This window comes from Lolium perenne, chromosome 7 (assembly GCF_019359855.2).
Source record: "Lolium perenne isolate Kyuss_39 chromosome 7, Kyuss_2.0, whole genome shotgun sequence".
Taxonomy (NCBI): domain Eukaryota; kingdom Viridiplantae; phylum Streptophyta; class Magnoliopsida; order Poales; family Poaceae; genus Lolium; species Lolium perenne.
Window position 1 is genome coordinate 173,513,556 of NC_067250.2, and position 18,218 is coordinate 173,531,773.

Sequence of the window (18,218 nt, forward strand, 5' to 3'; positions counted from 1 at the left end):
AGTTGTGACTTAGAGTCATCAGGATCAGTGTTCCAACTTGCATCGGTGTAACCACTTACAACGAGCTCTTGGTCACCTCCATAACAAAGAAATATATCCTTAGTTCTTTTCAAGTACTTCAGGATATTCTTGACCGCTGTCCAGTGTTCCATTCCTGGATCACTTTGATATCTGCTAGTCAAACTAACAGCATGTGCTATATCCGGTCTAGTACATAGCATGGCATACATGATAGATCCTACTTCCGAGGCATAGGGGATTTTACTCATCCTTTCTCTTTCTTCTGCCGTAGCCGGTCCTTGAGTCTTACTCAAGACTTTGACTGGTAACATAGGTAAGAACCCTTTCTTACTTTCGTCCATTCTAAACTTCTTTAGAATCTTGTCCAGATATGTACTCTGTGATAGCCCTATTAGGCGTCTTGATCTATCTCTATAAATCTTGATGCCTAATATATACGATGCTTCACCAAGGTCTTTCATTGAAAAACTATTATTCAAATAACCTTTAACACTGCTTAATAGTTCTATATCATTCCCGATCAACAATATGTCATCTACATATAATATCAGGAATGCTACAGAGCTCCCACTCACTTTCTTGTAAATACAGGCCTCTCCATGACACTGTATAAATCCGAAGTCTTTGATCACCTTATCAAAGCGTCGGTTCCAACTTCTTGATGCTTGCTTCAGTCCATAGATTGAACGCTGAAGTTTGCATACTTTGTCAGCATTTTTAGGATCGACAAAACCTTTGGGTTGTACCATATACAACTCTTCCTCAATGTCTCCATTAAGGAATGCCGTTTTGACATCCATCTGCCAAATCTCATAATCGAAAAATGCAGCTATTGCTAACAAAATCCTCACAGATTTTAGCTTCGCTACAGGTGAGAAAGTCTCATCGTAGTCAACTCCTTGAATTTGTCGGAAACCCTTTGCGACAAGTCGAGCTTTATAGACAGTAATATTACCATCAGCATCTCTTTTTCTCTTGAAGATCCATTTATTCTCGACAGCCTTTCGGTTATCAGGTAAGTCTACCAAAGTTCATACTTTGTTATCATACATGGATCCCATTTCGGATTTCATGGCTTCTTGCCATTTGTTGGAATCTGGGCTCATCATCGCTTCTTCATACGTCGCAGGGTCCTCATCATTGTTATCCACAATCATGACATTTAGACAAGGATCATACCAATCAGGAGTGGTACGTTCCCTTGTCGATCTGCGAGGTTCAGTAGTTTCCTCATTCGAAGTTTCATGATCATTATCATTAGCTTCCTCTGTTGCCGGTGTAGGCGGTACTGGTACAACTTCCGTATCGCGCTACTCGATCAACGAGTATAGATTCATCAATCTCATCGAGTTCTACTTTTCTTCCAAATCACTTCTTTAGTGAGAAATTCTTTCTCAAGAAAGGTTCCGTTCTTAGCAACAAAGATTTTGCCTTCGGATTTGTGATAGAAAGTATACCCTATAGTTTCCTTAGGGTATCCTATGAAGATGCATTTCTCCGCTTTGGGTTCTAGTTTGTCCGGTTGTAACTTCTTTACATAGGCTTCGCAAACCCAAACTTTCAGGAACGACAGCTTAGGTTTCTTATTAAACCATAATTCATACGGTGTCGTTTCTACGGATTTTGATGGTGCTCTATTTAAAGTGAATGCGGCTGTCTCTAATGCATAACTCCAAAATGATAACGGCAAATCAGTAAGAGACATCATAGAACAAACCATATCTAAGAGAGTTCGATTACGACGTTCGGACACACCGTTTCGTTGAGGTGTTCCCGGCGGTGTCAATTGTGAAAGTATTCCGCATTTCTTTAAATGCATGCCAAACTCATAACTCAGATATTCACCTCCACGATCAGATCGTAGAAATTTGATCTTCTTGTTACGTTGATTTTCTACTTCACTTTGGAATTCCTTAAACTTCTCGAAAGTTTCGGATTTATGTTTCATGAAATAGATATACCCATATCTACTCAGATCATCTGTGAAGGTTAGAACATAACGATAACCACCGCGCGATGCTACGCTCATTGGTCCACATACATTGATATGTATGATTTCCAATAAGTCAGTAGCTCGCTCCATCATACCAGAAAATGGAGTCTTTGTCATTTTTCCCATTAGACATGCTTCGCATCTATCAAGTGACTCAAAGTCAAGTGATTCAAGTAATCCATCAGTATGGAGTTTCTTCATGTGTTTCACTCCAATATGACCAAGACGACAGTGCCACATATAAGTAGAATTATCATTCAATTTAATTCGCTTAGCATCAATGTTATGTATATGCGTATCACTACTATCGAGATCTAACAGAAATAAGCCATTCTTTTGTGGTGCTCGACCATAAAAGATATTATTCATAAAAATAGAACAACCATTATTCTCAGACTTGAATGAATAACCGTCTTGCATTAAACAAGATCCAGATATAATGTTCATGCTCAATGCGGGTACAAAATAACAATTATTTAGGCTTAAAACTAATCCCGAAGGTAGATGTAGAGGAAGTGTGCCGACAGCGATCACATCGACTTTGGATCCATTTCCAACGCGCATCGTCACTTCATCTTTCAGTAGTCTCCGTTTATTCTTTAGTTCCTGTTTCGAGTTACAGATATGAGCAACCGAACCAGTATCAAATACCCAGGTACTAGAACGAGAACCAGTGAGATAAACATCTATAACATGTATATCAGATATACCTTCTTTCTTCTTCTTGACAAGGCCACTCTTCAGATCAGCCAGATACTTGGAGCAATTACGCTTCCAAAGTGTCCCTTCTCCTTGCGAATAGCACTCAGCATCAGGCTTAGGGCCGTTCTTAGGTTTCATAGGAGGCGTGGCAGCTTTCTTGCCACCCTTCTTGAATTTTCCCTTAGACTTGCCCTGTTTCTTGAAACTGGTGGTCTTGTTGACCATCAACACTTGGTGACAAGGTATTGACTTGTCAATGCCTATGGATTGTAGGCTAGGGTTTAGTTAGAAGTAGAGGGCAAGTAGATCTCGAAGGTTTCAGCCGAAAAGTACTCGACGACTATGAAAACTAGGGTTTGCAGACAATGATTCGATTGATTCTTTGTCCCTCGACTCCCCCTTATATATGAGGTGGAGCCGAGGGATTCGTGCTATACAAGTTTACATAGTCCGGGACGGTTTCTAACTCATCCCGCCAGATCACAAACAACACTTCCTATTACAACTCTATCTTTCCTTAGTAAATCTTGGGCTCCCGAATCTTCTTATTCTTCGGGTATTGGGCTTCCAGTAAACCCCGGGTACCATCTTCGGCAGGCCCATTTGGGATGCCTATGTCACTTGGTGCTCTTTCTTGATCTCAATCTCAGCAGCTTTTAGCATGCCAAAGAGTTCAGGTAACTCCTTGTTCATGTTCTGCATATTGTAGTTCATCACAAAGTTCTTGTAACTTGGTGGCAGTGATTGAAGGACACGATTAATCCCCAGTTTGTTAGGAATCACTATTCCCAAGTCACTGAGTTTCTTCGCATGTCCGGTCATGGCGAGCATGTGCTCACTAACGGAGCTGCCTTCTTCCATCATGCAGCTGAAGAATTGTTTCGATGCTTCATAGCATTCCACGGCCGCATGAGTCTCAAAAATAGCTTTCAGCTCTTTCATCAACTCATGAGGATCGTGGTGCTCAAAACGTTTTTGAAGATCGGATTCCAGATCGCACAGATGGCACACCGAACTTGAGAGTACCGAATTTTCCGAGTCTCGTAAACAGCTTTTACTTCATCGGTTTCAGTTTCTGCAGGAGGGTCACCTAGCGGTGCATCAAGCACATATTGCAGATTTCCGCCAGAGAGGAAGATCCTCACATGACGGAACCAGTCGGTGAAGTTGCTACCGTTGCTCTTAAGTTTCTCTTTCTCTAGGAACTGATTAAAATTGATTGGGGACGCCATCTCTACAACATATATTTTCAAAAGTTTAGACTAAGTTTATGACAAATTGAGTTCAAATTTTAATTCAACATAATTAAAAATCTAGGTGAACTCCCACTCAAAACAATATCCCTCGCATTGTCTTAGTGATCACACGAACCAAATCCACCGCACCTAAGTCCGATCATCACGAGACAAGGTGTGATTTCAATGGCGAACACTCAAAGTGTTCATCATATCAACCATATGATTCATGCTCTACCTTTCGGTATCACGTGTTCCGAGACCATGTATGTACATGCTTGGCTCGTCAATTCCACCTTATTATCCGCATGTGCAAAAGCTGTCTTGCACCCGTTGTATGCACTTGTTGATTCTATCACACCCGATCATCACGAGATGCTTCAAACGACAAGTCTTGGCAACGGTGCTACTAAGGATGAACACTTTATTATCTTGAGATTTTAGTGAGGGATCATCTTATAATGCTACCGTCGCGATCTAAGCAAAATAAGATGCATAAAAGGATTAACATCACATGCAGTTCATATGTGATATGATATGGCCCTTTTGTCTTTGCGCCTTTGATCTTCATCTCCAAAGCACGGACATGACCTCCATCATCTTCGGGCATGATCTCCATCATCGTCGGCGTAGCGTCAAGGTCAATGGCGCCGTCTTCATGATTGTCCTCCATGTAGCAACTATTACAACTACTTTGAAATACTACTCAACATGAAATTTAAAGACAACCATAAGGCTCCTGCCGGTTGCCACAATACAATAATGATCATCTCATACATATTCATCATCACATTATGGCCATATCACATCACCAAACCCTGCAAAAACAAGTTAGACGTCTCTAATTTGGTTTGCATATTTTACGTGGTTTAGGGTTTTCGAGAGAGATCTAATCTACCTACGAACATGAACCACAACGTTGATACTAATGTTTTCAATAGAAGAGTAAATTGAATCTTCACTATAGTAGGAGAGACAGACACCCGCAAAGCCTCTTATGCAATACAAGTTGCATGTCGAACGAGGAACAAGTCTCATGAACGCGGTCATGTAAAGTTAGTCCGAGCCGCTTCATCCCACTATGCCACAAAGATGCAAAGTACTCAAACTAAAGATAACAAGAGCATCAACGCCCACAAAACCATTGTGTTCTACTCGTGCAACCATCTATGCATAGACACGGCTCTGATACCACTGTAGGATAACGTTGCATAGAAAACAAAAAATTTCCTACCGCGAACACGCAATCCAAGCCAAGATGCAATCTAGAAGACGGTAGCAACGAGGGGGTATCGAGTCCCACCCTTGAAGAGATTCCAAAGCCTACAAGAGGAGGCTCTTGTTGCTGCGGTAGACGTTCACTTGCCGCTTGCAAAAGCGCGTAGAAGATCTTGATCACGATCGGTTCCGGCGCCACGAACGGGCAGCACCTCCGTACTCGGTCACACGTTCGGTTTTTGATGAAGACGACGTCCACCTCCCGTTCCAGCGGGCAGCGGAAGTAGTAGCTCCTCTTGAATCCGACAGCACGACGGCGTGGTGTCGGTGGCGATGGAGAACTCCGGCGGAGATTCGCTAAAGCTACGCGGAAGATATGGAGGAGAGGGGGGCGGCTAGGGTTTGGGAGGGGGTGGCCGGCCTCAAGGGGGTGCGGCCAACTTGTGGCTTTGGTGTGGCCAGCCCCCTCCCCTATGCCCCTCATTATATAGGTGGAACCCCAAGTGTTGGTATCCAAGTCTTCGAATAAGACCCGAAACAAAAACCTTCCATATGGAGGGGAAACCTAGCCAAGCTAGGACTCCCACTTGAGGTGGGAGTTCCACCTCCCATATGGGGGGGTGGCCGGCCCCCTAAGGGGGAGTCCACTTGGGACTCCTCCCCCACTAGGGTTGGCCGGCCATGGAGGTGGAGTCCCATGTGGACTCCACCTTTCCTTGGTGGTTTCTTCCGGACTTTTCTAGAACCTTCTAGAACCTTCCATAGAACCTTCCGCGACATTTTAATTCACATAAAATGACATCCTATATATGAATCTTATTCTCCGGACCATTCCTAACTCCTCGTGATGTCCGGATCTCATCCGGGACTCCGAACAAATATTCGAACTCCATTCCATATTCAAGTTCTACCATTTCAACATCCAACTTTAAGTGTGTCACCCTACGGTTCGTGAACTATGCGGACATGGTTGAGTACTCACTCCGACCAATAACCAATAGCGGGATCTGGAGATCCATAATGGCTCCCACATATTCAACGATGACTTTTAGTGATCGAATGAACCATTCACATACAATACCAATTCCCTTTGTCACGCGATATTTTACTTGTCCGAGGTTTGATCTTCGGTATCACTCTATACCTTGTTCAACCTCGTCTCCTGACAAGTACTCTTTACTCGTACCGTGGTATGTGGTCTCTTATGAACTCATTCATATGCTTGCAAGACATTAGACGACATTCCACCGAGAGGGCCCAGAGTATATCTATCCGTCATCGGGATGGACAAATCCCACTGTTGATCCATATGCCTCAACTCATACTTTCCGGATACTTAATCCCACCTTTATAGCCACCCATTTACGCAGTGGTGTTTGGTGTAATCAAAGTACATTTCCGGTATAAGTGATTTACATGATCTCATGGTCATAAGGACTAGGTAACTATGTATCGAAAGCTTATAGCAAATAACTTAATGACGAGATCTTATGCTACGCTTAATTGGGTGTGTCCATTACATCATTCATATAATGATATAACCTTGTTATTAATAACATCCAATGTTCATGATTATGAAACTAATCATCCATTAATCAACAAGCTAGTTTAAGAGGCATACTAGGGACTTCTTGTTGTCTACATATCACACATGTACTAATGTTTCGGTTAATACAATTATAGCATGATATATAAACATTTATCATAAACATAAATATATAAATAATAACCACTTTATTATTGCCTCTAGGGCATATCTCCTTCAAACTCCTACCTTGAATCCCAACACATCTTCTAATGATGAGAGTGATGATGATGAACAAGAAAAAGTTGCTAGGCTTAAGGAACTCTTTTATGTTAGATGCACTCTTCATGGTGATGCTCTTGTCAAATTCGATTACTTGATGGACACACTCAAAGAAAGAAATGAGTCCATTGAGGAGTTGGAATCTCATATTGAAAATCAGCAACAGAGATTCAATCTCCTTAGACAAGAGCTGAAAAACGAAAGGTGCATAACTCATGGTCTTAAGAAAGAAATGGAATCTTATGTGCTTGAAAAAGAAAAATCTATTGATGATGCTTGTGCTACTAACTATACTTCTTGTGAAGCATCTATCTTAAAGGAGAGTGTTGAGCTAAGAGCTCAACTTGAGTTGCTAACTAGCAATTATAGGGAATTAGAAGAAAGTCATAAAAAGCTCTCGGGCTATCATGATGATCTTCTAATTTCCTATGATGGGCTAAAGTTATCTCATGAGGCAAGTATTACTAAGGTAACATCTTGTGAGCCTCATATGGACGTTAGCACAACCTCTACTCAAAATACTATATTGCTATGTGCTAGTCCTAGTAATCCATCTAGTCAAACTAGTGATACACCTTGTGTTGGATTACTTGCTTTGCCTTGTTGCTCACTACAAGAAAAGTTCTGATAGACAACGTCCCAAAATCATCCGCTAAGGGCCATTTTTCGTCGCCTATGGGCCTAACCCGACGATATGGGTTCTGTTGTCGAAACTGCGTCAGGAAAAGTCCTACGACGTTTTTTTCGGTCCGTCACGCTTGGGCGCCCTTCCGCCACGGAAAATCAGACCATTGCAGAAGTGTTTCCGGGAGCCCGTTGACTGTTGACGTCATGCAAACTGACATGTGGTAGACGCCGTTAACTGGTAGTTAACGGCGTTAACCGGCTGAAACCCCGTGGTAGATGGTAGGCCCACACGAGGCCTGCCACATCTTAAGCGGGCCGGCCCATTAAGTTTGCGGGCCGGACCAGCTGACTTAGTTTGACCGATCAACTATATAGCTGGGCTGGTCCATTAGTTACGTGGGCCGGGCCTAACCTCTAAGGTTGACTGGTCAAAACTTTAATGGGCCGGCCCACTAAGCATGTGGGCCGGGCCGAATGCACTTGTTTGACCGGTCAACAGGAAAAAGGGCCGGCCCACAAGACATGTGGGACCCACTTTCTTGTTATCGGGCCGGCCCATTTAACAAGTGGGGTCCACCTTAAAGCAAGTGGGCCGGCCCAAGAAGTTATTGGGCCGGCCCAATTAGCCTGTGGGTCCCACTTTCCTGCTATCGGGCCGGCCCATTTAGTACGTGGGGTCCACAATAGATCAAATGGGCTGGCCCAACAAGAAAGTGGGCCGGGCCAAAAACACAGGTGGGTCCCACTTTCCTGTTAAAGGGTCGACCCATTTAGTATGTGGGTCCACCATATAGCAAGTGGGCCGGCCCAACAAGATAGTGGGCCGGGCCAAAACACAGGTGGGTCCCACTTTCCTGTTAAAGGGCCGACCTATTTAGTATGTGGGGTCCACCATATAGCCAGTGGGCTGGCCCAACAAGAAAGTGGGCCGGGCCAAAAACACAGGTGGGTTCTACATTCCTGTTAAAGGGCCGGCCCATTTAGTATGTGGGGTCCACCATATAGCAAGTGGGCCGGCCCAACAAGATAGTGGGCCGGGCCAAAAACACAGGTGGGTCCAACTTCCCTGTTAAAGGGCCGGCCCATTTAGTATGCGGGGTACACCATATAGCAAGTGGGCCGGCCCAACAAGATAGTGGGCCGGGCCAAAAACACAGGTGGGTCCCACTTCCCTATTAAAGGGCCGACCCATTTAGTAAGTGAGTCGGCCCAAAATGAAAGTGGGTCCCACACTACTATAAATGGGCCGGCCCAATCTGTTGTAGGGCCCTGGTTGTTTGACTAGTCAACTCATTAAATTTCATGAGCCTAAAATCTGATATCAATGATACACACAATTACATACACAAATAAAATAACTAGGAAAATTACAAGGCAATTAATGTGCCCAAATAAAAAAATTACATAGAATCATTGAGGACTTCTATTAGCATCATCAATAACACGTTGACATTTGGCAATCGCCTTGATTGAATCTTGTGTAATCTTGGTCAACATATCAGCTACAGATCTTAAAGCAGCAATACCATATCTTTTATAAAGTACAGCCTTGAGATATTTACTGTTTGATGAAAGGAATGGTCTAGGTTGACGGCTATGAGAGGATGCATCAGAAGAAAGATCAGAACTTTTTGTGGGCCTCTCTTCTGATGAAGATTGCTTCATCACAACTGCATTCTGATAATAATGCAAAAAGAGTTAAACGATGAACTATGCAAACATGTATTAAGCATTGTCGATATGAGATAGTCACAAGTACTAAGCACAGACTTACATTATATCGTTGCATAGGCTCACCCCGGAACGTTTTTTGCGCTCTATCTTCTACTAAGGACTTCTTCATTACAACTGCATTCTAGTAATATTGCAAACATAGTTACAACAGTGAACTATTCACAAATTTATTATGCAATGTAGATATAAGATAATAAAAAGTTGCATAAATAAGACAATGTATGGAACTTGTACTAAGCAGACTTACATCATAATGTTGCACAGGGTCGCTTTGGCGACTATCTTCTAATGATGACTGCTTCACTAAAACTGCATTCTGGTAATATTGCAAACATAGTTACAACAATTAACTATTCAAACATGTATTACGCAATGTAGAGATCAGATAACAGCATGTAGCAGAAATAAGCACAAGATAAGATAAGATGCATGTACTAAGCACATACTGGCTCGCTGCAGGTCCTTCTCTTGCGTGCACTAGTCGTGGTCGACATGCCTGTCATTTTAGGTTCAGCCATCAAGTGAAATGCTAATCCTCCTGCTCCATTGTCCTTAATCTGTGTTTATATATAACATTTAAGACCAAGTCAGCTGGTTTCAAATAACAAAAAACTTGAGCTGCCAAATGAATAAGCCAATATTTACCAGATATCAGATTAAACCCAACTAGATGTTGCTTTGCATGAGATACGAATTTCAGACATTCAGATTTAGAGTAGGGTAATGCCAAGGTTTTCCACATAAAGTAAACTGGCATTAAGAATGACCAAATGTCAGGTTCAAATAACCTTCACAGTTGCTCCAAGACAAGCATATCAAATAGGCGGAAACATAGCAAAGCATGGATGGCATTGCTATGGCAGGGTTCCAAGTTTTAATCTCTTGCATAAGGAACAATGCATATAGGTTATAGATAATAACGGAAGTAAACTGCCAAAATTACCAACCAAGTACTCAGATTCCAACCTTCCCTAGCGTCCCCGCTGTTAATGTTGGATATTCTAATAAGTGGTTCGCATGATCAATCCCTAGGAAAAATAATATTGACAAGTTAGTCTACGATAATACAAAGACCAGACATGCACGCAGCAATAACTATACAAGTTGTGCGACAGGAGCATTCATGAAAAAAAATAGCTACAAGCTAAAGACGAGGTATAAGAGCAAGCAGATTGGAAATGCACATAGCATGATTATAAAAGCAGTGTGAGAATAGCAGGCACGAGAAAACAGCTAGCGGCTAGCGGTGAGCTAATGACGTGGTATAAGAACAACCAGATTGAAAATGCCCATAGTATGACTATAAAAGGAATAACATGCAGTACAAAAATAGTTGGCAGCAAATGAATGGGTATAAGGCTATAAATACGTGGATGCACACAGGTGTCAGTAGAATGAACAGGATGGTAGCGACTGGATAATGCTTTTGTATTGTACAATATTTAAACGAACTTCATGCGAAGCAACACATCAATAAAGTTAATGGCATATGAGATCTGGAAATAACTACACAAAACATGGCTAAAGAAACACCGCGATCTAACGGGCCAGCGTACTAACCAAGCTGCGACGGGGTGCACGGGGGCGGCAAATTGCATTCCAGCAGCGGCGAACGCGGGAGACGATGAGTAAACTCTGTTTCAGTAGAAGCGGGCGTTAGTGAAGCAGATCTGGTTGGCTGGCAAGGGATTCGGTGAAGTTGATACATCCGCTGCGCCGAGGTAGTCGGTGGAATAGATCGACTTCTGTGGAGGGGGGCCGCGGTGAAGTAGACCCGGTTCTGTTGGAGAGGATCCGGTGCGTCGACAGGAAAGGCGTTGATTGCTACGCTGTGGATGAGGTCGGCGATGAAGCAGATCTGTCGGTGGCGAGGTCGGCGGTGAAGCAGATCCGTCGGTGGCGAGGTCGGCGGTGAAGCAGATCCGTCGGTGGCGAGGGCGGCGGGGGATCAGATCAGGTGGGTGGACAACCAACACGATCAAGGCTACGTTGTGGAGGAGTACGCCGGCGGCGAAGCAGATCTAATACTGTAGAGAGTCAGAGCTTTGGCGTGTGAGAGTATTTTTGAGCTAATGGGGCGAATGGTTGGTGGGTGGGTGTGGGCCTGTGGGGAGGGTTCGGGATCTAGGCAAGATATTTCATTGTTACCGAATGAGCCCTCCATGGTCGGTGGGTTGTAGCTTCCGGACCAGGGTTAAAAGGGTAAAACTGGTCACGGGATTTTCGAATGGATGCGGCGGGATGATTTGGCGCGTGGCCGAAATTTTCAGTTTCAAGCTACGAGCAGAACGACAAAAATAATGTTCTTCCCCAGGGAGCTCTCATTTCTTCCTCTTCTCTTTCTCTCTGGAGTCTCTCCCACTCCCCCGGCTCCTCTCCCCCTTCTCTCCGGCGGCCTCGCCGGCCGGAGACGAGGCCGACTTCTCTCTGTATATCGTACACCCTCCAAACTAAATTAATTGATTCAACTTTCCTTAGACGTGTATGTATCAAGAGTAAAAACATGTGTGGATACATCCATATTTGGATAAGCAAAGTTGAGTCAGCTAATTTGGATCCAAGGGAGTTAGTGTTGTTGTAAGCTTAGATCCAGTGTTTCCCGTGAGCAGAATGGCGCAATGGAGTCGGGGATCTCGTCATCGGCTTCAGATCTGGCCTATGGTGAATCTAGCGGATCAGATCTGGCGGATCTTGCCGGCCAAACCCCGATCTGGTGCCATCAAGGTGATGGCGCTAACGGTGAGGCTTGCTTTGGTCAGTGCTTCAGATCTGGCCAATGGGGAAGTCAAGCTGCTAACGTTCACAAGCTCGGGGCATACGACGACGTCATCCGTCTTGCCCGTGAACATCTTGGCCTTTCAGCGGCCCTTCTTCTCCTTCGTCCTGGCGACTACCGGTGACACCGTCCCAAGTGGTGCGTCCCCGGCGACGGAGTTGCTGGAAAGGATGCGGAGCAGAGATCTGATGTGCGGTCCAGAAGGACTCGATTGATTTCTTCTATATGTTTTGGGGTCCTTTTTGTAAAGTTGCAGGTCCTATTAGTTATTGTCTAGTTCTTTTGGACCTCTATGTAATTTTTTGGACTAGTTTCCATTTGCACCGATAAACTTGAATTTTCACAAGTTCACGGGAAACAAATTTCCTTTCCACATATGGCCTATCATGTATGAACATTCTTGAGATTTAAACTATATGTAATGGCCAGCACTTGCACAAGGGGCTCGTCTAGTGCGCACTAGTTTCCATTAGCACCGATAAATTTGAATCTTGACAAGTTCTTGGAAGAAAAAATTGATTCACATATAGCCTATCATGTATGAACATTATTGGGATTCAAACTATACATAGATGGCCAACACGTGTGCAAGTGGGTCCTCTAATGTGCACTAGTTTCCATTAGCACTGATAAATTTGAATCTTTACAAGTTCTCGAATTTTTTTGGTTCACACATATGCCCTGTCATGTATGAACATTATTGGGATTCATATTATATATAGATGGCCAACACTTGTGCAAGGGGGTCCTCTAATTCTTGGGGATTTCAATCTCTCTCTCTCTCGATCTATCGTTGGTGGCCAGAACAACACACAGATGCATACACTTTATGCGCAAAGGCGCGGGTGCCTGTAATAATTCATGTGTGTGCGTATATTTGAACATATTCTTGGGGATTTCAATCTCTATCTCTCGATCTATATATCGTTGGTGGCCAAAAAACACACATATATACGCATGCACTTTATGCGCAAAGGCGCGGGTGCCTCTAATAATGTGTGTGCGCACTCGATCGATGATCCCTAAACCTTAAACCATAAAACCCTAAATCCCTAATCCCTAAACACCCTAAACACTAAACCCTAAATCCTAAACACTAAACCCTAAACTCTAAACCCTAAACACTAAACCATAAACCCTAAAACCTAAACACTAAACCCTAAACCCTAAACACTAAACCCTAAACCCTAGACCCTATACCCTAATTAACACTAACCCTAACCCTAATTAAACACTACATATATAGGCCAACGACACTTAATTGCGCATCAAGCAGGCGACCAACTAATTAGCGCTCATAAATTAATTAACTTGAATTTTGACAAGTGTTCTCGATGTCGAATGAAAACACATTTGATTAAGTTGTCTCATAATATATATATAATTAGTGTGCATGCGCGCATGGCATACCTTGCATATCATTAGTGCATATATTTCAATATATATTTGAACATATTCTTGGGGATATATATATATATATTTCAATCTCTCTTTCTCGATCTATATATCGTTGGTGGCCAAGAAACACACTTATATATACGCATGCACTTTATGCGCAAAGGCGCGGGTGACTCTAATAATGTGTGTGTGCACTCGATCGATGATCCCTAAACCTTAAACCCTAAAACCCTAATCCCTAATCCCTAATAATACCCTAAACGTACACCCTAAACACCCTAAACACTAAACCCTAAACCCTAGACCCTAAACCCTAAACACTACACCCTAAACTCTAAACCCTAAACACTAAACCCTAAACCCTAACCCTAAACCCTAAACCCTAAACCCTAAACCCTAAATATATTTCAATCTCTCTCTAGATCTATATATCGTTGGTGGCCAAAAAACACACTTATATATACGCATGCACTTTATGCGCAAAGGCGCGGGTGCCTCAAATAATGTGTGCGTGCACTCGATCGATGATCCCTAAACCTTAAACCCTAAAACCCTAATCCCTAATTATACCCTAAACGTACACCCTAAACACGCTAAACACTAAACCCTAAACCCTAGACCCTAAACCCTAAACACTACACCCTAAACCCTAAACCCTAAACACTAAACCCTAAACCCTAACCCTAGACCCTAAACCCTAAACACTAAACCCCAAACCCTAAACCCTAAACCCTAATTAACCCTAACCCTAACCCTAAAACCCTAGCTAGCTAACCCTAAACCCTAATTAAACCCTACATATATATAGGCCAACGACACTTAATTGCGCATCAAGCAGGTGACCAACTAATTAGCGCTGATAAATTAATTAACTTGAATCTTGACAAGTTATCTCGAATGAAAACACATTTGATTAAGTTGCCTCATAATATATATACAATTAGTGTGCATGCGCGCATGGCATACCTTGCACATATCATTCGTGCATATATTTCAATATATATCTGAACATATTCTTGGGGATATATATATATTTCAATCTCTCTCTCTCTCGATCTATATATCGTTGGTGGCCAAAAAACACACTTATATACGCATGCACTTTATGCGCAAAGGCGCGGGTGCCTCTAATAATGTGTGTGTGCACTCCATCGATGATCCCTAAACCTTAAACCCTAAAACCCTAATCCCTAATCCCTAATTAAACCCTAAACATACACCCTAAACACTAAACCCTAAACCCTAGACACTAAACCCTAAACCCTAAACACTAAACCCTAAACCCTAAACCCTAAACACTAAACCCTAAACCCTAAACCCTAAACCCTAACCCTAACCCCTAGCCAACCCTAAACCCTAAACCCTAATTAAACCCTACATATATAGGCCAACGACACTTAATTGCGCGGGTGCCTCTAATAATGTGTGTGCGCACTCGATCGATGATCCCTAAACCTTAAACCTTAAACCATAAAACTCTAAAACCCTAATCTCCCTAATCCCTAATCCCTAAACACCCTAAACCCTAAACTCTAAACCATGAACCCTAAACCCTAGCTAAACACCCTAAACCCTAAACCCTTGCTAAACCCTAAACCCTAAACCCTAAACACTAAACCCTAAACCCTAGACCCTAAACCCTGATTAACCCTAACCCTAACTCCTAGGTAGCTAACCCTAAACCCTAAACCCTAATTAAACCCTACATATATAGGCCAACGACACTTAATTGCGCATCAAGGAGGCGACCAACTAATTAGAGCTGATAAATTAATTAACTTGATTTTTGACAAGTTCTCTCGAATGAAAACACATTTGATTAAGTTGCCTCATAATATATATATAATTAGTGTGCATGCGTGCATGGCATACCTTGCATATCATTCGTGCATATATTTCAATATATATATTTGAACATGTTCTTGGGGATATATATATATATTTGAATCTCTCTCTCTCTCTCGATCTATATATCATTGGTGGCCAAGAAACACACTTATATATACGCATGCAATTTATGCGCAAAGGCGCGGGTGCCTCTAATAATGTGTGTGTGCACTCCATCGATGATCCCTAAACCTTAAACCCTAAAACCCTAATCCCTAATCCCTAATCCCTAATTATACCCTAAACGTACACCCTAAACACCCTAAACACTAAACCCTAAACCCTAGATCCTAAACCCTAAACACTACACCCTAAACCCTAAACCCAGCTAAACCCTAAACCCTAAACCTAGACCCTAAACACTAAACCCCAAACCCTAAACCCTAAACCCTAGACCCTAAACCCTAATTAACCCTAACCCTAAAACCCTAGCTAGCTAACCCTAAACCCTAAACCCTAATTAAACCCTACATATATATATATATATATAGGCCAACGACACTTAATTGCGCATCAAGCAGGCGACCAACTAATTAGCGCTGATAAATTAATTAACTTGAATCTTGACAAGTTCTCTCGAATGAAAACACATTTGATTAAGTTGCCTCATAATATATATACAATTAGTGGGCATGCATGCGCGCATGGCATACCTTGCACATATCATTCGTGCATATATTTCAATATATATCTGAACATATTCTTGGGGATATATATATATATTTCAATCTCTCTCTCTCGATCTATATATCGTTGGTGGCCAAAAACACACTTATATACGCATGCACTTTATGCGCAAAGGCGCGGTGCCTCTAATAATGTGTGTGTGCACTCGATCGATGATCCCTAAACCTTAAACCCTAAAACCCTAATCCCTAATAATCCCTAATTAAACCCTAAACATACACCCTAAACACCCTAAACACTAAACCCTCAACCCTAGACCCTAAACCCTAAACCCTAAATATTAAACCCTAAACCCTAAACCCTAAACCCTAAACACTAAACCCTAAACTCTAAACCCTAACCCTAACCCCTAGCTAACCCTAAACCCTAAACCCTAATTAAACCCTACATATATAGGCCAACGACACTTAATTGCGCGGGTGCCTCTAATAATGTGTGTGCGCACTCGATCGATGATCCCTAAACCTTAAACCATAAAACCCTAAAACCCTAATATCCCTAATCCCTAATCCGTAATCCCTAAACACCCTAAACACTAAACCCTAAACCCTAAACCCTGAACCCTAAACCCTAGCTAAACCCTAAACCCTAAACACTAAACCCTAAACCCTAAACCCTGATTAACCCTAACCCTAACCCCTAGGTAGCTAACCCTAAACCCTAATTAAACCCTACATATATGGGCCAACGACACTTAATTGCGCATCAAGCAGGCGACCAACTAATTAGCGCTGATAAATTAATTAACTTGATTTTTGACAAGTTCTCTCGAATGAAAACACATTTGATTAAGTTGCCTCATAATATATATATATATAATTAGTGTGCATGCGCGCATGGCATACCTTGCATATCATTTGTGCATATATTTCAATATATATATTTGAACATATTCTTGGGGATATATATATATATCTCTCTCTCTCGATCTACATATCGTTGGTGGCCAAGAAACACACTTATATATACGCATGCACTTTATGCGCAAAGGCGCGGGTGCCTCTAATAATGTGTGTGTGCACTTGATCGATGATCCCTAAACCTTAAACCGTAAAACCCTAATCCCTAATTATACCCTAAACGTACACCCTAAACACTAAACCCTAAACCCTAAACACTACACCCTAAACCCTAAACCCAGCTAAACACTAAACCCTAACCCTAGACCCTAAACACTAAACCCCAAACCCTAAACCCTAAACCCTAGGCCCTAAACCCTAATTAACCCTAACCCTAACCCTAACCCTAAAACCCTAGCTAGCTAACCCTAAACCCTAATTAAACCCTACATATATATATATATATATATATAGGGTTGCACTATTCTGAAACCGGTGCTCAGAATATTATTCTGAGCACCGACGCGCCCTATAGTGAGCGATTCGCGGGATGGAGATCAAATAAGGAAAACGTCTGGAACCAATCGTCCCCAAACTACACCGCCGGCCTTGCCCTCACGCAGCGGCCCTGCCACCCACCGCGCCGCAGGCCCTGCCACCCACCGCGCCGCCGGCCCTGACCACGGCGCCGCCGGGATTCTATCGTCGACCACTAGTCCATATTTCTCGATTCGTCGACACCGCACCAGTCCTCGCCGCCGTCGGGTTCCCGTAAGGCTTCTTCTCACCGCCGCCGTCTTCCCAACCCCCGACCGGCTGCCAAATCTCCTACAACGCCTGCCCGACTGCGTGCTCCTGCAGGTCGCGTCCGCCGCCGGCCGGCCGCGAGCTCGTGCAGTCCCGTCCGCCGCCGGCCGGGCCGCGAGCTCCTGCAGGTCCCGTCCGCCGCCCTTCGGGCCGCGAGCTCATGCAGATCCCGTCCGTCGCCGTCCGGTCCGCGAGCTCCTGCAGATCCTGGCCGCCACCGGCATGGCCATGCCATCCCTGAGGCCCCGACCAGCGCCAACACGTCTGCCCCTACCCCTACAGCCGCCGGCCGCAACCTCCCTCTGCTCCCCACCGCCATGGGCGTGCAAGCTCTACAGCAGGCTAATCTCATCTCTGACGCCGACCTGTACTTTCTCCTGGCGCTTGCGTGATCTCCCGCCACCGGCCAGTGCCCTTGCGCGTGCTGCAGGTTTCCGTTGGTGCTGGTGCTCCCGCCTGGTTATCCTCGAGATCCCATCGAGCGCGG